The sequence below is a fragment of the Peromyscus californicus genome, unplaced genomic scaffold (assembly GCF_007827085.1).
Source record: "Peromyscus californicus insignis strain IS unplaced genomic scaffold, ASM782708v3 Scaffold_13__1_contigs__length_99412109, whole genome shotgun sequence".
Lineage (NCBI taxonomy): Eukaryota > Metazoa > Chordata > Mammalia > Rodentia > Cricetidae > Peromyscus > Peromyscus californicus.
Window position 1 is genome coordinate 91341743 of NW_026294424.1, and position 23905 is coordinate 91365647.

Here is a 23905-nt window from a genome sequence, read left to right on the forward strand (position 1 = left end):
AACAATGCAATGATATTGTCTACTACACGTGTAACAGTGAAACTCTCTCACCTAAGAATTACCAGGGGATGATGAGAAATGAAAGCATTGGGGCCTTAGTGACGGTCTCTTGGAAAAAGTGGGGGACTCCTAATGAACTTTCTAGGGTCCAGTTTTCTCCAAGGGTGATGTCACACGGTGCCTAATCCACCTGTGTTTTCTTCCCATCACCCATCCTGAGTGGGGAGAGCTGAGACACCTGTGTAGGCAGGCGGGAATCTGTATTATTACTCAAATGACAACCAAGGAGGCCACCCATCCTGTGAGCTTGTCATTTTATTTTACCACTACCTTGTCGCTGTCCTTCCCGATAAGTGCATCTCCACACTTGTCGGGTCAAAGTTGCCTTTGATTGGAATACAGAATCAGCCCATCTCCATATGTATGCATTCCTTTTCATTTTCTAAAATGAACATCATAAAAGGACAGAAATGTGACCTCCAAAGGCTGGATACAGACTTCAGATATTGTACAGCCGCTTCATCTTTTTATTAGATTTTCTGTGTTTTTTCCCCCCTAGTTGCTGGATAAAATCCATACAAATGAAATACTGGCTCACTCAGTAAATAATAATGAAAAGGTAAATTCATTTTGCAGACGAGACAGTCCATGTAAGACATCATTTTGAATGACTGTGATGTCTTGAACTGATCCCTAAGCTATGATGGTTTCTCAAAAAGAATGCCTGGCTTTCAGGTTCTCCAACTGTGCCTGTGACCTTTTCTTAACCCTTTGGCTCTCAAGAAAAATTGATTTTTTAAAAAACATGCGCACAGTGTGCTGCTAAAATCACATAGGTACGGTTTAGTGCCTATCCCTTGGTGGTCCACAGTGGATGCACACAGGGAGGGTCTGACTTCCTTCTTCCTCCCTCAGCCTGCCTCTCCTTATCTCTTGAGCACTCAGGAAGTAATGATGAGGGTTTTGAAAAGCAAATGGAAAAGTAATATCTTTAGGCCATTTTTAAATTTTGTTTTGTTGTTGTTTCTTTTGAGACAAGATGTTATATTGTATCTGGGTTGGCCTGGAAACTGCTGTGTACCCCAGGGTGCCCTTGAATTTAGTAATCTTGCTGTTTTGGCTTCTCAAATTCTAGGATTACAGGAGTGAACCACCCTGCTGGATCTGAAATAAAGACATTTATTTATTTATTATATGTTTATGTGTGCATATGTGTGTGGAAGTCAACGTTGGGTGTCTTTGTCAATCACTCTCTATCTTATTTTTTTGAGCAGGGTCTCTCACTGAATCTAGAGCTTGCTGATCCTGCTAGACTGATTGGCCCGTGTAGATGTAACCAACAGTCTTATTAAATAAGAAACACAGAGCCGATTCAGAGAAGCCAAGAGGTCAGAACTAAGAGCCTCACCCTTCCTGATTCAGGGATCCTCTTCAGCCAAGAGAGCTCTCCGAAAAAGGGGCTACTTCCTGTGCGTATGTCTTTTCATAGTCTAGCTGTTCTGCCTTCTCATTGGTTGTAAACCCAAACATGTGACTGCCTCATCACTGCCTGAATGTACCGCCCTCCAGGTCCTTAAAGGCGTGCGCCACCGCCGCCACGCACTTGCTATGGCTCTAATAGCTCTGACCCCCAGGCAACTTTATTTATTAACATACAATTAAAATCACATTTCAGTACAAGTAAAATACCACCACAGGCCCGCAAATCTCTCTTTCTTTTAACTAAAAGTAGACTACCCAAAGTTCAGAAATTCCAGGTCATGAACTGCTTTAATAAAGGGATACGCTCTGAGGATTGTGTTCCCAGGATTTCACTACTGTAGGAATGTCTTGGACTGATTTTACACACACTGAATAGCTATGGTGTCACCAGGTGAGGCAATCTTATGGGACCATCATATCTGCTGTGCATCTGTGACCTAATGCCTAGATGCATGGCTATAAATACACACATATTTACTGTGTGTCTCAGAAGACACAATTGTGTAAGGAAGGCTTTAGGAGAGAGTTTGTGCACAGCCTTCTAGGTAAGTCTTGGGCTTGACTGAGAGCTTTGAAGATTAAAGTGAGTTGGGACTTTCTACATACCAGTCTTTGCTGCCATGGTTGGTTAGAAGGCTGGAAATACTGTAACTTCTGACAAGGCCAGGCTCATGGGCCTTTGGATGTGAGAAAAGAGACCAATGGCTGTTTCTATTGCTGTGAAGAGACACTATGACCACGGCAACTCTTATAAAGGGAAACAATTAATTGATGTGGCGGCTTACAGTTCAAAGGTTCAGTCCATCATGGTGGGGAGCATGGCAGCGTGCAGGCAGACATGGTGCTGGCTCTATTTTGATCAGAAGGCAGCAGGAGTGGACTGTGACACTGGGTGGTGTTGAGCATAGGAAACCTCCAAGCCCACCCCCACAGTGTTACACTTCCTCCAGCAAAGCCACACCTCCTCATAATGTCTCTCCCTTTGGGATTATGGGGGCCAATTGCATTCAAACTACCACAGGCTGTGACTGGATGAGCATCCTATCTATAGAGAAGCCAGGCTGGTATGATGTCCCAGGTGCTCAGGTGTGTCATCCTCTGGTTTAACCAGGAAGCCCCTGGATCAGATAGGGCCACTGAAAGAAGAAGGAGTGGACTTGTGTTATGAAGGTGTGGAAGGCACCAATGGCCGGAGAGTGGATGGGAAAGGAGTCAGTCTCTCAGCTGGGACCCTTTCCTGGAGAGTCTGTTTAAACCTCTGTGTTCTCAGCTGTAACCAAGGCTTGATTCTTTCACTATCCTTTGGTCATCAGAATGAAATGAGCAAACATGAACAATGTAGCACAAGGCCCGGCACACAGTAGTCATGGATAATGTTACTATGTAACATTTTCATTCAGCGAGAACATGAACAATGTAGCACAAGGCCCGGCACATGGTAGTCTGGATAATGTTACTATGTAACATTTTCATTCAGGGAGAACATGAACAATGTAGCACAAGGCCCGGCACATGGTAGTCTGGATAATGTTACTATGTAACATTTTCATTCAGGGAGAACATGAACAATGTAGCACAAGGCCCGGCACATGGTAGTCTGGATAATGGTACTATGTAACATTTTCATTCATTGTGGGATGGATTGTCACCATGTGGTTCTTCTCTTTGTGTTGATAGGATTTTCTCCTCTAACTCTCACTATCCTTAGATGTGTACCCTTTCTATAAGAACTATAAGAACTTCTTTCTAGTTGATGCACAGATGTAAAGCACAGCACATCCATATACTGCCTCTCTGAGGCTTAAAATTTGATCCATATTAACAAAGGATGATCTTGGACTTTTTCGGAAGTAATAAGCTTTCTGGGAGAGGGACTGAGTGTCCTTTGGGATATAGTTTGTCTTCTCCCCCATTAGTGTATATACACACATGCACATGTGCACAAATAAGACACACACATGCACACACATATGCACATACACATGTACACACATATACACACATAAGCACACACATTTGTACACATACATGCACACACAATCACATGCACACACACATTGTCCTGAACATGTGTACACATGCAAGCATATATGAACACACACAGATGCACATAGACACACATACAATCCTGTGTGTTCTCACAGACTGAGAAGCAGAATGGAAAGCAGGGGCCTTGCTCATTCCACCTGGGGCAGAAACTGTAGTGGCTTTTAGCAGAGCACAGAGGAGGGACCTGTGGTGGGAAGAGCTAAACATGCGCACTCCAAGCCCACAGAGCCATGCCACCTACTGCTTTGCCATTCCCTCCTGCCTGAGCCCCACCCATTGGCTTTCCTGCACCTGGAAGTCTCCAGAGCTGGAGGCTGATTTTCCCCAAGAGCTCTGGGGAGAAGAGAGACATTCCAAGTGCCTGCTCGGGTCACAGGGCAAATCTGTCATGTCTCCCTTACTGGGAAGCTGTGAGTTGTGCACAGGCCGGAGAGCAGATGGATTGAGTTTACCCTCACGTGGGTGGGTTCTGTAGCTAAAACTATTCTTTTGACTATTTATTTATGTGTGTGTGTGTGTGTGTGTGTGTGTGTGCGCGCGCGCGCGTGCGCGCATGATGTGTACTTATGTGTGGGTGTCAGAGGACAACTTTAGGGAGTTGGTTCTATACTTCTACTATGGAATCTAGGAGCAGACTCAGGTATCTGGGTTTCATGGCAACTGCTTTTACCTGTTGAACTACCTCATTGGCCGCTCTTTTGGCTTTAAAGAGAACGAAGAGTTGTCTAATATTTTAGAAATTATTATTTTTTTAATTTACAATTTTATTTACTATTTTATATGTGTGGGTGTTTTGCATGCATGCATGTCTGTATACTGCATGTGTGCCAGAAGGGTGTTGGATCCCCTGCAGCTGGAGTTACGGATATTTTTGTGAGCTGGGAATCAAACTCAGGTCCTTTAAAAGAGCAGGCAGTGCTTTTAATCACTGAGCCATCTCAGCTCCTAGAAATTATTCAGACTTGTCAGAATGAGACACTTCTTGACTCAAATGGCAAGTACTTATACTCTCTTCCTACCAGAAAATGACACTAAAAAGTACAGGTAAATCAAGTGGACTGGCCAAGCTGTGTGAGCACATGAGCGTGTCTGCAGCTGGGTTAGAGAAAGCCTGGCAGACTTCTGTCTGCATCAGGGACTGGGAGGTCTCCTGAGAAAGGATCCAACTATGCAAGGCAGGAGGCAGGCTTTGTAAGAACAATCCCAAACCAAAGCCCGAGGACCCTGAGGGGTGAACAACTTCCAACCTGAACATTTGCAAACCCAAAGCTACTGAGTAGATTAGACCAAACAAGAGGAGAAAGCACTGGTGAGCTGGTGGGCACTCTCCAGTTGGAACTCAACACAGACCCTGCTGCTGAATGGGGAGGGCCAGGGGCTCTGGAGCAGCTTTGAAGACAGACATGTAGCAAATTTGAAGCTTGTGTCTACAAAATGGATTCTGTGGCATCTATCTTAGTTGCCATTTCTACTTGTGGATGGAATTTCAGAGACTGGGTAATTTCCAAAGAAACTAAATTTATTTGTTTCAGAGTTCTGCAGACTGTAAAGCCCAAGACAGAACTATGGGGAAGGGTCAGCAAAGGTGGACCTAGAGAGAAGGTGCCACATTCATCCTTTATGAGGACACTGTGTTCACGGTATCTAATCTACGCCTGGGATTGTGGCACTAGCTCATCCAATGTCCTCTCATAGGATCTACCTCTCAGCACTATTATATTAGGAACTGAGTGCCTAACATATCCATTCTGGGGAGACACGTTCAACCCACAGCACATGTGGTGATATATTGTTTGTAATCTAGGAAATAAAGCTTGCCTGAATATCAGAGAACAGAGCTACCACAGAGTTAGCCATAGAGGTCAGGCAATGGTGGCACACACCTTTAATCCTAGCACTCAGGAGGCAGAGGCAGAGATCTGTCTGGATCTCTGTGAGTTCAAGGCCACACTGGGCTATATGAGATTAATCCAGTCTAAAACAGAAACAGAGCTGGGCAGTGGTGGAACACACCTTTAATGCCAGCACTAGGAAGGTTGACACAGGAAATGATATGGCTGGGCAGAGAAGGGACTATAAGGCAGGTGGAGACAGGAACTCACTCTCTTTCAGGCTGAGGAGTTGGTGAGGTAAGAGGTGGTGGCTGTGGCTTGCTCTGCTTCTCTGATCTTTCAGCTTTCACCCTGTTATCTGGTTCAGGGTTTTTATTAAGACCAATTAGGATTCGAGCAACAAGCATCTGTAAAGTCTAAACTTAGTGGGGTAGAGGTTGCTAGAGCATGCTTTGGGTTTTGGTCACTGCTGGAGAGAGGTTGGGAAGATGTGGTGTGGTGACCCAGGGAACTTGGGACTTTGCAGCCAGGATGCCCCTGTGGTGTTGTCTCCAGTTGGAGATCTAAGGCTAGACCTTACACTCTTACACTAAGTACTCAATAAAATCCCAGGCTATGTGAGAAGAGGGCAAAGCTTTGGTCATGCGGATGTTGTGAGGTATAGGAGGCGGTTCCAAGGGGCTCGAGCCAAGGCTTGTGGGTGAGTGGCATCCTCAGGCTGCAGGAATGAATCCTCTGGTCCTGAACTTGGGATGTGGGTGGTGCGGCACAGTTTGTTACAAAGGGACTTATTTTTTGGGAGACCAGTGGAATGCATCGAACCTTCTGACTTGGGGGAGCTAGAAGTCAGTGTAGACTATCAAAGCAAACTCTGCTGTCCCCAGGTTTGGGGAGTCAGGGGTGGGTTTAAAGCTGACACCAAGCCAGACCACAATGAATGAGCTACATTTCTGGCGAGGTACTGATACTTGAACCCAAGCTGGTCCACGTTAAATGCTTCACTACTGAGCAGCTCCCAGACCTTTGGTTTGTAGAATTTTGAGGTCTGGTCTAGCTAGGTTGGTGAGTAGAACCAACTTGTGATCCTCATGCTTCTGCCTCCAAAGTAGCTGAGATGACAGGCATATGTCACCACCCTGGCGACAATCTGTTTTCAGGATGGGAAGGGTATATCTTAAGAGTCTCTTCCCAGGCCGGGCGGTGGTGGCGCACGCCTTTAATCCCAGCACTCGGGAGGCAGAGCCAGGCGGATCTCTGTGAGTTCGAGGCCAGCCTGGACTACAGAGTGAGTTCCAGGAAAGGCACAACACTACACAGAGAAACCCTGTCTCGAAAAACCAAAAAAAAAAAAAAAAAAAAAAAAAAAAAAAAAAAAAAAAAAAGAGTCTCTTCCTACTCTTGGAAATAGTAACTTGTGTATTTTTCCCTCCAAGATTTGTTACTTTTATTTTTATTTACGTGCATGTGCCTGTCTGAGTGAATGGATGCCACATGTGTGCATTGCCCGTGGAAGGCAGAAGAAGGCATCAGATCCCTCGGAGTCAGAGTTACCAGCAGGTGTGAACTGCCCTATGTGGGTGCTGGGATCTGAACTCCCATGCTCTGCAAGAGCAGGAAGCACTGTGAAGAGCTGAGCCATCTCTCTAGTGCCCTGTATGCTTTACATGTGATGTGATACTAGAGTCATAATGTGACAACCACAACCCAAATAACACACACTGAGTGCTAACTGCAGGCCAGCAGCTATCCACAGCCTTTCTCTATGGTCTCCTCTTCGACCCTGAGATCATTTCAGCTCCTTTGAAAGATGAGCAAACCGCTAGGCGGTGGTGGCACACACCTTTAATCCCAGCACACGGCAAGCAGAGGCAGTGGATCTCTGTGAGTTTGAGGCCAGCCTGGGCTACAGAGTGAGTTCCAGTAAAGGCACAAAGCTACACAGAGAAACCCTGTCTGGAAAAACCAGAAAAAAAAAAGTAAAAAAGATGAGCAAACCAAGGCACAGTGAGTGGAAACAGCTGGGGTGAGGATGCATGGCTAACAATTAGCAGTGGTGAACTGCAGATCCAGGCAACAGGGAGACCAGAACAAGGCGAGGCATACTTTAAAAGAGGTAGGCTCTGGCATCTTGAGAGCTGTTCAGACAGGGTTCTTGGAATAATAGTGTGGGTCACGGCATGGTGGGCCATCTTCTGTAGAACTGTGTCCGATCCATACACAAACAAGTCTCTGATCTCCCCCGAGGTGTAGTCCCTTGAGGGGTGTGGTTTCTTTGTGTTAAGAACCAAATAAGGGCTGGAAGGATGAGCAATTCTGGAGATAAAATAATTACTCTGCATCTCTTTTTTTTTTTTTTAATTATGTTGTTTCCTTTTTAGGTTTTATGCCATGCTTCTCTCAGAAAAGATGTATCAGGGCGATGTGAGGTTTGGAAACAACCACCGAACTATTGTATGGTATTGCTCTCAACCAAGAGGGGCATTATCATTGCTATTATTAACCACTTTGCCCTACATGCTGGAAGATGATAGTTGGCTTAACTGCAGAGAAAGGATCGGGGAATGGTGGCATGCACTTGTAATCCCAATCTGTGAAGCTGGGCCTGGAGGATTATGAATCTGAGTTCAGCTTGGTCTATCTATAAGAAAAATGGCAAATCAAAACCAAAAAGAGGGGACTAGGTATTGCATTCTTTCAGGCAACTTTGGAAGGCCCGTCTCCAACACCTCGTGGTCTGTCTTCATGAAGGCTGGACTGATAGATTCTGATGTTTGGCACCATCTGGGAGTAGGCAGAGATCTTTAAACAAAATACTTTGTACCAAAGTAAAATAATGGAATTTCCTGCTTCCACCCAGCCTCACTCAGACCTCTTCCAATATTTTCAAGGCACGTCTTGTTTTTTATTGCCCTTGCATTAACACGTCTACTTCAAGGAGCTTACCATGACCCAGGAAATGGAGGCTGACTAAAAATGGGGGAGAGAGGACAAAGAGACATAAAAGGAATTTTATGTTCTTTTTAAGGAGTCATTAAAGTAGCATAAAATAAGAATCCTTGAAATACATGTCTTGTTTAGATAGGACTCTGTCTGTGGCAAGGCAGAGGGCACTCAGTTTTGGCAGTTAACTCCTGGGTTGAGTTCTCAGCGTTCAGTTGCATGTAACGAAAATCACTTCAGTCCTTTGACAAAGAGAAAGGCAGCAGAGGGAGTGTATGTGGATCAGAGCTGAGGTATAGTGGCTTCCCAAAAGACAGCCCAAGGTGACTTGGCATAGGCAGGCCCTTGGAGAACCAGCAGGCCCCAGGACCTATTGTTAGTCACAGGGTCATGCTACTTTAGCTGTGAGTCTGAGGTCAGGAAGCCATTGCCTTTAATGCAAACCCCAGAGACATCCATCTGGGGCTAAGATCTGGAGTCTGGATTCTGGCTTCAGCCTCACTAGCTTGGGCTGTGATCTGCTCCCTGAATCTGCACCTGCTGGATGTGTCTCCCTTCCACACAACACAGGCTGGAATTTGAGTCTCACCGAACATGTTTGCAAAGGAGTCTGAGATATGTGGCTTTTATTGGCCCAACTTCAGCAGTGCAAGACGGCTGGGCAGACAGGTTGGAGCAGAAGCTGAGGGGATCTATGGCCTTTTGTTGCCATGGAAGTTTAGTTGAGGAAAGCAGGGTGTGTACTCTCTCTTTTTTTTTTTTTTTTTATTTGTATTCATAGAAAGAGCAGCAGGAAGTCTGGGCATGGGGGCTCAGGCCTGTCATCCCAGCACGTGGGAGGCAGAAACAGGAGGATTTCCATGTGTTTGAGGTCAGTCTGGGCTACATAGTGATATCTGTCTAAAGCAAACACACACACAAGCAATGCCCCTGTGGTGGTGGCTATTCTTGGTATTTAACTTGACTATATCTGTGCCAGAGCAGCTGGGCACACCTGTGAGGGATTTTTTTCTTAGTTAAATTATTTGAAGTGGGGAGACTCAGTTTTAATACAGATCTTTTGAGGTGGCAAGATCCACCTTTAATCTGGGTCACACCTTCCACTGACAGCCTACATAAAGGATGTGGGAGAAAGAAGCTTGCTCTCTTTTCCTGCTTGCTCTCTCGGGCAAGTCTATTCCTTCACTGGCATTAGAGCCTACTTCTTTGGGATTCTGGCATACACTGAAGACCAGCTGAGACATCCAGCCTCGTGGACTGAACAACTACTGGATTCTTGGATCTTCCATTGGTAAACAACAATTATTGGATTAGCTGGACCACAGCCTGTAAGCTACTCTAATAAACCCCATATATATGTATATATATATATTCATTCTGTAAGTTCTATTCCTCTAGAGAACCCTTACTAATATACTCACCCATCAGAACAACAAAAATGCCCATGATGAATTTCTATTATAGGATTGGAATTATTTGGACTTTTATGAAGACCAGCATTCTTCCCAGGAACTTAACTTGAGTGGAATGCCATTGGAAGTCATTCTGGGTTGAGCAGTGAAATCTCTGGAAGCAGAAGCATGGTGAGACTTGGATAGAAGTCTGATTATGTTGCTTTGGGGAGAGTTATTTAAGGACTTTGGAACTTTGGACTAGAAGAACCGTTGAGTATTGAGAGCGCAGTAGACTGTTCTGTAGGAGCTTAGAAGATTAGAATGTTGAGAGCAGTGCAGACAGTGGAGGCCTGGCTTGTGACATTTCAGAGGCAAGCAAAGACTCTACTGGGCACTTCACTGGGCCATCTGTGTAAAGAATCTGTGGTATCTGGTCAGCTGGGGCTGAAGAATCTCAGCTGTGGTTAAAAAGAGACCAGGATCTCTAAAGTAAAACCTTGTTTTGCTGAAAAAATGGATGCTGGTCAGCTGGGGCTGAAGAATCAGCTGTGGTTAAGAAGAGACCAGTATCACTGAAGTGAAATCTGGGAAATGTTTCCTGAGAACACAGAGAATCTGTGTTTGGAGGTGGCCCAGGTTGTACCTTGTGCTGGCAGCCATACTTGGTCAAGTGTAAGAGTTTCTCAGGTGGTTTCGAAGGCATGAAGGGGTCATGGAGAGCAGCTGAGGCTTGGCTGTGAGACGCCAATGTACCAAGACCATTGGAAATGGTGCGGCTGTGCTGTGGGATGTTCTGTATGTCAAATGTGTTGCTGATTAGTCAATAATTAAAACACTGATTGGCCATTGGCTAGGCAGGAAGTGTAGGCGGGACAAGGAGGAGAATAAAGCTGGGAAGTGGAAGGCTGAGTCAGAGAGACACTGCCAGCCGCCAAGATGAGAAACAGCATGTGAAGATGCCGGTAAGCCACGAGCCACGTGGCAAGGTATAGATTTATAAAAATGGATTAATTTAAGCTGAAAGAACAGTTAGCAAGAAGCCTGCCATGGCCATACAGTTTGAAACCAATACAAGTCTCTGTGTTTACTTGGTCGGGTCTGACGGCTGTGGGACTGGCAGGTGAGAGAGATTTGCCCTGACTGTGGGCCAGGCAGGAAAACTCAAGCAACACGGCTGGAGTAGCAGTGGAAACCCCCGAGACTGAAGAGGCTATAGAGCAAAGTTGAGGCTTTGCATCATAAAGAGAGCCCCAAAGAGGCTATTGGTGGAAGTGCAGCCCAGGTGGAGGAAGAGACGCCAGCATTTTGGAGATGGCAGTACTATGAGGTGACTTCTGAGAACAGCAGCAGCAGTAGAGTGGAGCTGGTCTGAGTCTATAAGACAAGCTGTGTGTGCTGCTGAGGGTGGAGCCTGAGAAGTGACCCAGGCCCCGTGGAGGAGCCCAGCAGATCGTGAGTGAATCCCAGACACTGGGCATTGAATTATTTGTGCTGTTGTGGTTTGATTTTGCTTTGTTCAAATTGTGACTGTGTCCTGGTTCTTCCCTCTTGAAGTAAGAAAGTATTAAACTTTTTTTCTTTTCTTTCTTATTTACTTACTTATTTATTCACTCATTTATTTATTTACTATTTTATAGGAGCCCACAGTTGAGAGACTTTGGATTTCTTTCTTTTTTTCCTTCCTTCCTTCCTTCCTTCCTTCCTTCCTTCCTTCCTTCCTTCCTTCCTTCCTTCTTTTTTGAGACATGGTCTCACTATGTAGTTCTGGCTGTCCTGGAACTCACTAGGTAGACCAAGCTGGCTTCAATCTCACAGAGCTCTGCCCACCTCTGCCCCCAAGTGCTGGGATTAAAGGCTTGTGCTACCATGCCTGGTGAGACTTGGACTTTTTAAAAGAGACTTTGAAAAGCTGGGCCTGTTTTCTCACAAATCCTTAGGAAAATTGAAAGAAACGCCCCACCCCAGCAATGTCAAACAAGGGCTTATGTGGGAAGGGAATGCTCTCTCCCACTGAGCTGCACCATGGGCCTGGGATCTCTTATACACTCCCTGCACCTGAATGCCTAACCAACCCTGACAGCAGTTACCCCCAAATGGTACCTTTGTTAGGATCATAACCGTCCCTTGACATGTCAGCACTCCAGACCAGAGCTCACTGTAGGGTTCATGCTTAGCGTTGCAACGATGGGCTTTCTACCATGATCTCTAGGCTCTTTCTGTGTTCCTTGTCACCTAGTGACCGAATCATGAGCGTTCTCAAAGGGCATCAGCAGAACTTTGTCAAGGGCCAAGGGAGGAACAGACTCACATACACATCTACAGAATTTGGGGAGGTAGGCAAAAAAAAAAAAAAAAAAAAAAAAAAAATCGAGTTTGTTTACCGAAAGAATGGCACTGCATCTGACATAGGAAAGAGCCCGGGGGAGCGGGCACTTCAAGGACAAATATCTGTGGAAAGTTCAGGGAAGAAAGGTTGGAATTACTAAAGCAGGAAATGACACGCAACTTCCAAAGGCGAAATAGAACATTTCTTCTCCACCAGGAGTGTAAGAAGACTGGAGTGTTGTCCTTTAATTAGATAGGAAAGGAGGAGGCTCACAGATGACATCAGAAGGTCACAGGGCACTCAGTGCCTTTTGAAAAACCTTTCTGCATGATTGGGCGAGCGGAGCGGGGCTGTGGGAACAGGTAAAGCAGACCTGAGGAGAATGAAAAGGTGAAAGGCAGGCAGGAGGCAGGTGATTTAAATCAGAGTCTGTATCTAAGTGTGCGGCCCCGATGGTTCACATCCACGGTACTGAAAGAATTGGCTGAAACGTGGTGGACCACAGACTGAATATGAGTCAGCAAAATGTAATGCTATTATTATAAAGGGGAACATGAGTGAGGGATGTGTTAACAGGAGTACAGCAGGAAAAGGGCAAGGACTCACGCTCTGGCACTCGGTGGGGATCAGCTGGTAGTTAGAGTGTACTTACGGATTTTGTTTGCTGTGTGATAGAAGGGAGCACTAAGGAGACGCAAATGACCAGAAAGTGACGAATGGCACAACAACACCCAGAAAGTCCCAGGACAACCGGCTGAACTCTGCGTTTTCCTATCCTTTTGCTATTTTGATCAGGAATACCAGCTTGTAGAGCAAGCTGCCCCTGGCCTGCCTTCGCTTCTTCAATTCTGTCTGTGTAGCCGTAATGTCAGCTAAAAGAAGTGGGTTGTGGGTTGTTTTGTTTTAAGAAAGAGATATCACAAGAGAGATGTCTAAGAAAGGTTATTGTGAAGACTGTTCTGGCTAGTTGTCCTTCCTGTTTCCCAGAGAGGAGCACGATGGAGTTTGTATATACTGATAGTAAGAAAATCACAGGCGAGCCGGGAGTGGCAGCACACGCCTTTAAGCCCAGAACTCAGGAGGAAGGGGCAGGAGGATCTTTGATTTCAAGGCCAGCCTGGTCTACAGAATGAGTTCCAAGACAGCCAGGGCTACACAGAGAAAACCTCTCTTGAAAAACAAACAAAACGAAACCAACAAATATGGCAATCACCTCACCCCGTAAAAGGAAAGAGAATTAGAGGCCATGGAGAGATGGCTCAGGATTTGAGCATTTACTGCTTTTCCAGAGGACTTGAGTTCAGTTCCCAGCACTCATATCAGGAGGCTTTACCTTTAACCTTTAATCACAACCCCTTTAACTCTAGCTCTACAGGGGCCCAACACCCTCCTTTTGGCTTCTGACCTCCAGACACCTGCACTCACATGACACACACACACACACACACACACACACACACACACACACACACACACATCTTAAAAGATAAAAGAATAAGGCCAGCCAGGCTTTGTAGCTCAGGCCTGTTGTTTCAGGTACTTGAGAAGCTGAGGCAAGAGAATTATAAGTTCAAAGCCAACCTGGACTCCAGGACAATTCCAAGAGCAGCCTGGGCAGTGTCGTGAGATCCTGTGGGGAGTGGAGGAAGCCCTAAGTGAATGTGTAAGGAATGAAGTCCTGAGTAAACATGTGCTGGTGATGTGGGCAGTGCCATGTCAAGGACCCCAAGGCCTCAGACCCTTGACAGTGGCAAAGCCTTTCCTGGGTCAGACTCAGGAATTAGCAAAACACTCATTTTAAAAAAATGAAAAAAAGCAACAATCCCACAAATCAGCAAGAGACTGGTATTCCTTTCATTGATACTTTTAGTTTGATACCCAAACTGATAGATCCATAAGGCTCATTTCTAATTCTTCCCAAAATCTGATAAGCTCCTGTTCCTACAGGAGCATCCCAGGACACCTCTTGTCCAGGTTTGGGGGAGTTTGTGTTGCCTCTTGAAGTCTAGGACCCTCTTAGCTCATGCTGACGTCCCCCCAATGGCTTTCTGGCCCTTTAGGCTTCTTCCCAACACAGCCACCAAAGCCCACCTTTCCTGTCTCATTACCTACTATCCTTTATGTGGTTTTCCAAAAGGACAGTCTGACTTCCTACAAACCTATTCTAAAAAGGTTAATGGTGCTTACAGAGTGACACCGTGGAATGCTGGCCCAGGATATATGACTGGGCGCTAGTAAACATGGATACACAGAGCGAAAATGATTTCCTGATGAATGAGTTCCTGCTGAATTGCCCCCCAAATCCTCCAGGTTTGCTGCTGGAGAGAGCTCCTTTCCTTTTCCTTTCTTGCTAGAGTTCTTCTAATTCTCTGAAACTACTAATTCTCATTATTTATTGGCGTTTAAACATTTTATTTTTATAGTTTTTATTTATGTGTATGTTTGTATGTCTGTAGGAACGTATGTCACATGTGTGCAGGCCCTCAGACTGCAGAAGAGGGTATTAAGCCCCAGGAGGTAGATGGAGTTATATATAGTCTTGTGAGCCACTTGGTGGGGTCTCGGGAACTGAACCCGGGTCCTCTGGATATCAGTAAGTGCTCCTAACTACTGAGCCATTTCTCCAGCCTCAACTTTTTTTTCTTATTTTCTTTCCTTTTTCTTCTTCTTTCTTTTTTTGAGGAAGGGTCTTACAAGCTAGCTTAGGTTGCATTCAAGCTCAAGATTATTCCGTCTTAGCCTCCTGAGATGTGGGATTACAGGTAGAAACTACCATATCTGGCTATTTTTCCATTTTAAAGCAAGTATAGGCTTTGGGTTCAAAGCCCTTGGAACTAAAATCATTTCTTGGGCTTTTTTTTGATATAAGTATAATATACACACAAGAGGGGGGCATAAATAAAAATATATACCATGATTAATTATATTAGCTAGAATTTAAATTTATTCCTTTATTCTACTTGCAATTATTTATACATCTTTGTTGTTTATGCCAAAGATACTGGTTTCCAGGGCAGTGTTTACATTTTCTTTAAAAAAGAAATTTATTAAGTAAAATATGTGAGCTGATTTATAGGGAAAAATATTACTTTGTTTTCCAGAATCTAAAGGTTCACATCTCCCTGGTATTAATATTCTCTGAAATCATGATACATTGCACAAATTATGCACTCCTAGGACACCCATGAACTAGGCACAGCAGTGTGCTTGGGTGTGTGTGTGTCCCAACTGCAGCTGACATTCCTGGGGAAATTGAGAGAGGTCAACTTCAGAGTACTTCAGACTCAGAGATACAAGTGAATAATTGATACTACAGGGCAGTACTCCAGTGGGGTGTGGTGGGGGAGATGTGGGGTGTAAATACCTGATGTTTGGGAACTAATTGTTGAGGGGCCCATTCTTCTCATCTGTTGCTTTGCATTTCAGTAGGGACCCTCTACAGATGTAGTGTCTCAATCCATAACCCTTAGAGAGGTCCGGTTGGTAAGAATTTCAAATCCGTGAGCAGGCTACAGCAGATGCCAGGGAATCCCTGGGATGTGGGTCTCTTAGTCTTACTTTGTATTTCTTTAGTGTTCATTGCATATCAACCCTGTGTCTGTCCCTGAGGCCTGCTTGGCCTTTTGTGACATATACATTATCCTTGTTTAGAAATTTCCAGGCACCACATAATCAGGCTGTAGGCTTATGAATGATAAGAAAAAAGAGCTTTGAGATATTATGCTAGACTAAAGATCAATAGCCCAGAATATCAGATATCTGCTCTCCGACCTGCACCAGAGCCTCCATCATCCAGTTTGGAGCTTTCTGCATGGGAGCTTCCAAAGACATAGTCAGGGAAGGGAGGAAGGTGGGAAGAAAGGCGGGCAGGCAGGCTACTTTGGCCTTCGCTGGAAGGTTCTAGGTACGGCTGTTCTGTGAGTCCTGGGCAGCTAGGGGCCAGTAGCAGCCCACAGTCTGTTCCTCCAGCCTCTCCTGCACATTTGTATGGCATACCATTTGCATACTCTAACGAGATGAGCTATAATTGGCCTTCATTGATTTTGTTTTCATTGAGCTAAAATAGAGTCAGAGCTTCTTAGGCTAGAAGAACTGATTGATTTGTGGTAGAATTCAGGACTATTCAGTTGAAGAAATAATTAATTATGTTCTTATTTAGTAATCATCAAGGTTTGGTCGGTTTCTTTGTAGCAGAGTGTGCCCAGCAGAATCAAACTTTGCCAAAGCAGGAATGCTTTAAAATAGATACCCTCGGCCAGCAAATGGCTATCCTACTTACTATTTTTATGAAAATGATGTGATACCCTTCACAAGGAGGTAGATAATACTTATTATTTTTAAAGGACAGGTTTGTGCTGAGCAGAGACCATCTCTACATACTTGTAGAGATTGACACACAGGAATTGTGTCTCTCTGCTCTTCATTTCTTCCTCACATGAACCTGTTGCCTGTTAGTCTAGCTCCATCTGCCCTCTGCATCTTTGAATCCATTTACTCATCTTTCAACATTTTGTGATATTCTTTATGAGTTAATTCAGAGTGGGCAAATGGTGCTTCTCACCATTGTCTTTCAGTTTGTGGAGCTGGGAGTTGATTCAGGTTGGCCCTAACACTAGGGTTTCAGGAAGGGAAATCTCTGCCTGCTCTGATTATCCTCAACTGTGGTTCACTTGAGCATAAAGTTGCTTGGTAGGCCATCCTCCATAGGAAAGATCGCTTGGAAATTTGAACTGATTATAATCAAAATGTTTTGAACTGGCTTAGTTTCATGTCAGTCTTTCTCTTTTAAGATTTCGTTTGTAACAACCGTGCCAATGTTGGATCTAATTTGTCACTATTGAAATGAGTTCCATTCACTAAACTGAGGCTTTCTATCCTTTGGGGAACAGATACAGACATATATTATAGATCTAAGTAAATAACCATGTTTCAATCTAATGACATTTATACTTGGCTCAATGTGTGAAACACTGTGGTAAGGTTCAAAAAGAGGATGAAACACTGTAGCTGCTTGGAAAGTCTTTTATAAAGTGGACAGAAGTATTTGTCACAAGTCCATCTGTGAGTCAGCAATTTGAAACTGTGCAGACAATATAACATAGTTGATTGCTAAACCCTCAAAACTCTCAAGCATTTGGTTGAATTATGTGAACTTGGTTCCTCTACTTCTGCTCCACACAACTGGGCACTTTGTAACAGCTCAACTTCACACGTATGTAAACAGTGTGCTTTACTAAGTTATACAGCGCAGACTAATCACGGATCGCCATCACCATGTGGGGAAGCAATACTCAGTACTTTGACTATTTAGATTTGACATTGGTACATGACCATTTGCTGAGAAGTGCAAGGACCAAAGGCAAAGATGATCTGTTTCCTCAGCTACTAGGACAGGTTTTAGAAAGAGTTCATATGTTTATACTAACTATGCACTGACATCCATGAATTTGAGCTCATCTAGATGGGATGTGTCCTAATATCAAAGAATTAAAAAATTTAAAGTAATCTAGTTTCAAGAGAAACCTAGTCAATTTCCATATATGGAGAAATAACAACAAAAATGACAAAGGATGATAATTTTCGCCTCTTTCATTTGTCAGTTCAACTTGATGCATGTGTACAGAATGTTTCCTATATTTCAGGCATTGTAGTTCTCATACTTGACAGTGAGTTTGACTCTCTAAAATAGTCCCTTCACTTTAAGATGTAGTGGAAGACTACAGTATTTTATTCTGAATATTTGACTTAAAAGGGAGGTTATATAGATAAGGTGACCAGATGCCCTGGGTTGACAGGACCAAGACTAGGTGAGGTGACTACTTGTTTATGGGTATGCCTTAGATCACATAATCCTTAAGCCCTATAAGGCCAAACTTGTCCCAAGATCTCAACCACACTCTAACTTAGTGATTTTTACTGACATTCTGATAAATAGATATTACAATCTTTATTAGTCTCTTTTCCCTTGTTGTGACTAGACACACGGCATACATTAAGGGAAGTTCACAGTTTGAGGCTCCAGTCTATCATGATAGTAAGGCGTGGCAGAGTAAAAGGCATTTGCAGTGTTTGGAGCAAGTGGCTGTGACTCCCCATGTGGAGCAGAAGCGAGGGACAGGGACCAGAAGCAGGTCTGGGTTACAGCTCTCATGACCTCCCCACAACAATCTACTTCCTCTCCCTAGACTGCACTTCCTGAAGATTCTTCAACTCTCCAAAATGGTGCCATCAGCAGGGTGCTCAGTGCTCAACCCTGTGAACTGTGGCAGACATTTCACATTGAAACCATAACAGACTCTGAGCCTCATTTATCCCATCAGGGTCAGGCAAAGAGTCTGATCAAGAATTAAGAGCTGGCTCTTTAAGAGCAAATTCAATTCATATTTCTTAGATTCTGCCACACATGGAGTTCAGCACTTCTGCCTGGAGCCCCCTTCAGGATCTCCACACCGACCCAGCAAGGTAAGTATCATTGAGCTCACTTAGTTGCTGGGGTACGTGGTGAGTTCACGTGTGTCTCTTGGCTTGACCTCTAGCTCTATCACTTCTTAGTGACTGTGAAGAGCTCTGTGGCATCTTTGTTTCCCAGATCCTCAACTGGTGAGCATTATGACCTCACAGAGTTTGGGGGAGGAGGAGAGGAAGGAAGCACGTGAAATGCTGAGAGGCTTTGACCCACAGAAGCGCTAAGTAAATATGAGCTACTTTTGTCTGTGACCAGATTGTTGTTTGCAGGTGGCCTTGATAGCTCCATGACCCTGGGAAAATTGTTAGCATCTCTGGACTGCAGCATTAAAAAGTCTAGAGTATTGTGGAAAGCCAAAAATAACATACTCATTATGAAATGAAATAATTAATTAAACTTATTTAGTATATTAGTATATTTAGCATCTTAGTATAAAATTGCTCATTAAACAACCTTGTTATTAACTCAATTTCTAGTTTTCCTTGAACATTCTATCAAAATATCCTAGCAAAGGAGATAGACATTAAGGGATTGTTCAATTATTTCTGTCTTAAATTGACCCAGCTTTCTTCTGTGAAGGTTTCCCAGGATCAGAATCCCAGTCTTCTCTACTGGCTTCTAACACGTTATAAATTTTGACCAGGTAGTGGGAAAGGCTTTGTGAGTGGATATGATACGGAACAACTATTTTGTATAATAGACTCAAATCCAATAGCTTCTTAGGATGCATTATCGTAACAATCCATATCTGACAGTGAGCACACACTTCAAAGACAGTCTCCTTTCTTTATTTATTGTCTTTTGGAGACAGAGTTTCTCTGTGTAGCCCTGACCATCCTGGAACTCACTCTGTAGACCAGGCTGGCTTCAAACTCAGATATCTGCCTGCTTCTGCTTCCCGATTAAAGGTGTGGGCCACCACTGTCCTGCCACTTATTTACAATGGTACTTTAAGGCACATGGGGTATAGATTTTCATCCCCATTTTAGAGACAAGAAAATGAGTGTTATTCTAAAGTACTGTTAAGAAATTAATATAAAAATTGCTTTCCTACCTACACAATCTATGACAGTATACATATCATAATTTCTGGCAAGGATGTTGATTGGGGGGTTTTAAAGCAATAGTTATCCAAAGGTGATATGTTATTTAACTAAATTCTTACTATCATTTATGTGACATTTTACAGATGAGTAACTGTGCCCCAGGCTTGGACACTGTAATAAAGTTCGATGCCGACCACCGACAGTTAGTGCAGACCTCACAGGATAAAGGTGCAGTGTCCTCTGGATGGTGGTAGCACAGGCCTTTAATCCCAGCACTTGAGAGGCAGGTGGATCTCTGAGTTCGAGGCCAGCCTGGTCTACATAGGGAGTTCCATAAGCTGTGCAGTGAAACCCTGTCTTAAAAAACAGAAAAAAGCCGGGCAGTGGTGGCCCACGCCTTTAATCCCAGCACTTGGGAGGCAGAGCCAGGCGGATCTCTGTGAGTTCGAGGCCAGCCTGGGCTACCAAGTGAGTTCCAGGAAAGGCACAAAGCTACACAGAGAAACCCTGTCTCGAAAAACCAAAAAAAAAAAAAAAAAAAAAAAAAAAAAAAAAAAAAAAAAAAAAAAAAAGAAAAGAAAAAAGAAAAGGGAAAAAAGGGCACAGGGTCCACGAGGGTGACTCTCACTTTAAGTGCTAGCTGCAGATGTGCTTCTGACCAATGCGCTACAAATACAGGGGCTTCCACACCTTGTCCAGGATAGCCCACTTACAATGACAGTTTCGTTATAAAGGACACACCTTGGTGAGATCTAGAGGGTCTGGAATACACAGCCTTCCATGTACTTCACATGTGAAATCATGGTAGACCCCTCTTCCAGCTCCTCAGTGGTTGCACAGACTAGGAAGCTCACCCAAGCCTCAGTACCCAGTGTTTGTGCTGAACCCCCTCCACCTTCTGCTGCGGGAGCTTAAACCTGGGGCCCCACATCAGCTAAGAAATGATCTCCTAAGAGTATGTTTGTCCCCGCCCTCACTGGTCTCCCATTGAGTCCCTATTGGCTGTAATTCTATCTGTCCTATTGTGTCCCCGCCCTCAATGGTCTCCCATTGATTCCCTATTGGCTGTAGTTCTATCTGTCCTTCCCTCACTGCAGATCGCATGGACTCCCTTGGATCAAAACTTCTGCTCTCTGGTCACACAGTTGGCCTTTCTGGCTTATAACCAGGCCCCATCCTAGCATGAAGTCAGACAGGATACACAGATGCACCAGGACCCACAGGGACATTTCCAGCTATAGGAGAATTGCTAAGGTGTGGGAATGTCCTCCTGTGAACCTGGGATGAGAACATTTTCTTTATTGTAGAACAGTGCTTTAAACAGGACAAGGATAAATCAGCATTTAAGTGGAAACATGATGAAGGACTGTGGAAATATGATGATGTTGATGGAATTTCTGCAGGGTTTGACCCAGGCTTCCTAATATCCTTCTTAGGGTAATGAATGTGGGGACCTCTGAACATTCGTGTGGCATATTCAGAATTTGTTGATCCAAATCCACATGCTCACAGGGGTCATGTGTCTTGTGGGACTGTTCTGGTATTATGGATGTTTCTCCAGTGTAGAATACCTTGCGATGAGCTACACCCGCGGTAGGGGGGGGGGGGCATTCACTTATTTAACAAGACTTATTGAATGTCTATCATAGACTAGGAACTGTCCCAGGTGTGGAAGATACAAATGGGAATGAAACAGACAAAAGACCTGGCCTTTTTGTAGCTTTCCTTCTGGTTGGGAGAAACAGACAATAAGCAAATAATCACGTATGGGTATGCAAGTCAGGTGGTGGAATGCACTTTGGAGAAAAGCAAATTGAATGCCCAGAACCTGTCGCCGCTCCTCTGCAGGCCAGGCAGGGGAGGCTTGAGCAAGCAGCGGACTCTGGGGCAAAGTTTGTAATTTGTTGTTGCTGCTGCATGCCCTCTGGCTTAGGAAAAAAAAAAAATCTGTCCCTGAATGTTTAGCGAGCCTGCTTGGCCTTTTGATTCTGCAGTGATTAAATGCCAGCCTATTGGGAATTAGTTTTATTTTAATTCAAGGTTAAATGTAGAAAAGACCTCCTACTTCTTCCATCTATCAAAATTCAACTATGGATCTTCTAAGGGTGTCAGCTCCCTTTGCAGCCTCCCCTGACCTCCCCCACACTAATTGCATTTCATTCTCGTCTTCCGGCTCCCACTGCACTTAACTTACAGGTGTTGCCTCACATTTCATTGCATTGCAGATGGACTCACATGTGCATGGGCTCCGTTCCGCCAATAAAATGTGTCATTTCCTCGGAGCCAGAGGCTCTTTTTCATGTTATTCTCACTGTATCCCTCTCCCTCCATCCCAAGGAACTTTAGCATGCTTGGTACGCAGCACCTGTTCAATTAGCTATTGATTGGGAGAGAGACACCTGCTTGCATGCTGAGCAGCAGTGATATCTGATTTGCATTATGTAAGTTTCTTATCTAATTTCCAGTGACTTCCCAGATGAATGAACTCTTCACCAGGCTCTTTAAGGCATTAGCTGTGACTGTTTCTTAGGAGAACATTCCAAAGTCAAGACTTCTTGATGAGATAACACGTGGAAATACACTTACTGCTGCTTTTCTTATCACAAAGGAATAATCACTCCTTGTAGGGAACTGCAACTATAAATGAATAGAATGAAAATAAAGAAAACTCAATTTCACTTGTCCGAAGGTATCTATTTGAGCTGTAGTTCTCTCTGGGTACACGGGAAGCACCAAAGACAATAGCAAATAGTGCAGGCCAAGTCTGACATAGTGACAGCAAATGAGTGCTAGTGGTTCATGGAATAAATGAGTTATTATCCCCATAGTTACTGCACACAGTGCTAACATTTTGATCTATCTATCTATATATATACCATCTATTTTTAAAAAGATTTGTTTTTGTAATTTAAAATTTGTGTGTGTGTGTGTGTGTGTGTATGTGTTCGTGTACACACACACACACACACACACACACACAAAGAAACAAACAAGGCCTTGCTATGCTGAGAACAGGTGTCCTTAGAGGCCAGATGTGTCAGAATTACTGGAGCTGGGACTACAGGTAGTTGTGAGCTGCCTGTGAGTACTGGGAACTGAGTTCCGGTCTCTCACTCTCAACCCCAAGCCATCTCTCTGGTCCCTGCAATTTAGTCTTAAAGGCAATATAGCCGTATGAATTTCCAAATAATGTAATGCCACAATACTGTCTTCTAGCTTGGCTTAGAAAAAGTGATATATTTGGTAGTAGTATTCTATAGCATTATTTTTATTAACTAATAATGCCTTGTTCTTATAATGGCTCAAATTTTCCAGCTGAGATACATTGATTATGAACTGAGAGCAAATTGCTGGCCATGGAATTTTTTTCATCAAGGATTTGTAAAAACCACTCTCTCATGGGTGTGGCTAAGTTGCCATCACAGTCCACCCAAAGACTGGAGGTTCACACTGATCAGTGTGTGAGAAGTGTAGTGTCAGCAGATTGATTTGGTTTTTGTTTGGAAAAGAATTAACCTGGGCCATGTGTTTTTGCTGGTGAGGATGTGGTCATTTCTTATGCATTGATCTCTAATGAGACCCGCTCCACAGTAGATAATGAATGAAATTTGTAATCAGTGCTAGGCCAGAGAAGCATTTTGCCAAGGTGGATGTCAGGACTATTGGATGGTTTCAGCCCTTAAACCATAAAGTGAGGGGATGACTAATAGGTCCTATTCTTTATATTTATGTTAATTGATTCTTCAGTTTGGCCAGTATCTTGTCCTGCCGTCACACGGAGAAAGGGCATTTAAGAAAAATCCTGGCCTGAGAATGTCAGGAACGCAAGGAGAGAGCTAGGGCAAATGGTCCCAGTGTCACTAATGAGATTGTAAAGGGGAAGTGGTCCCTGGGCCCAGGGGAGGGAGTGTAAAGAGCAGCACTCAGTCAAAGGCAGCATTGCTAGGCAGGAGGCACATGCTCACTGCAGCCTGCCTAGGTTTTGCAAGCGGGCATGAGCGGCTGTGAGTGCCAGTGTGACACGCAACTCATAAAGTGCTATACTATAGCTACTGCTTATGAAATTTATGGCCCAGGCTCTAAGAAATTTCTGTTTTTCTTCCTAACGAGAGGCAGTGGATCAAACAGCTAAGAGACCTGGGAGGTGGCTGTGGTGTGGAGGGGACTACATGAAGACCTGATGGGAAATAGCACTAGAATGCCTGCCGGGAGTCTATCCTTGATCCCACTGCCCCCTACCACGAGCTAGACCCCTGACCTCTGCTGACTCAGCTGCTCCACTTTAAAGTGAGAGGTTTGAAGGCAAGGGCTTCAATGGGTGTGGTGATAATGTGTTCCCAATATATTATGCACCCTAATAAACTTATCTG

General features: G+C 44.2%; 1 long non-coding RNA gene across 1 annotated transcript in view; it reads left to right on the plus strand.

Annotated features, from left to right (window-relative positions):
* Positions 1 to 10880: 10880 nt before the first annotated feature.
* LOC128108664 (uncharacterized) overlaps positions 10881 to 23905 on the plus strand; it is a 251201-nt gene continuing 238176 nt past the window's right edge. Inside the window, exon 1 of the long non-coding RNA XR_008217574.1 lies at positions 10881 to 11149. This is a non-coding gene — a long non-coding RNA (uncharacterized LOC128108664). The remainder of the gene's footprint in view (positions 11150 to 23905) is intronic.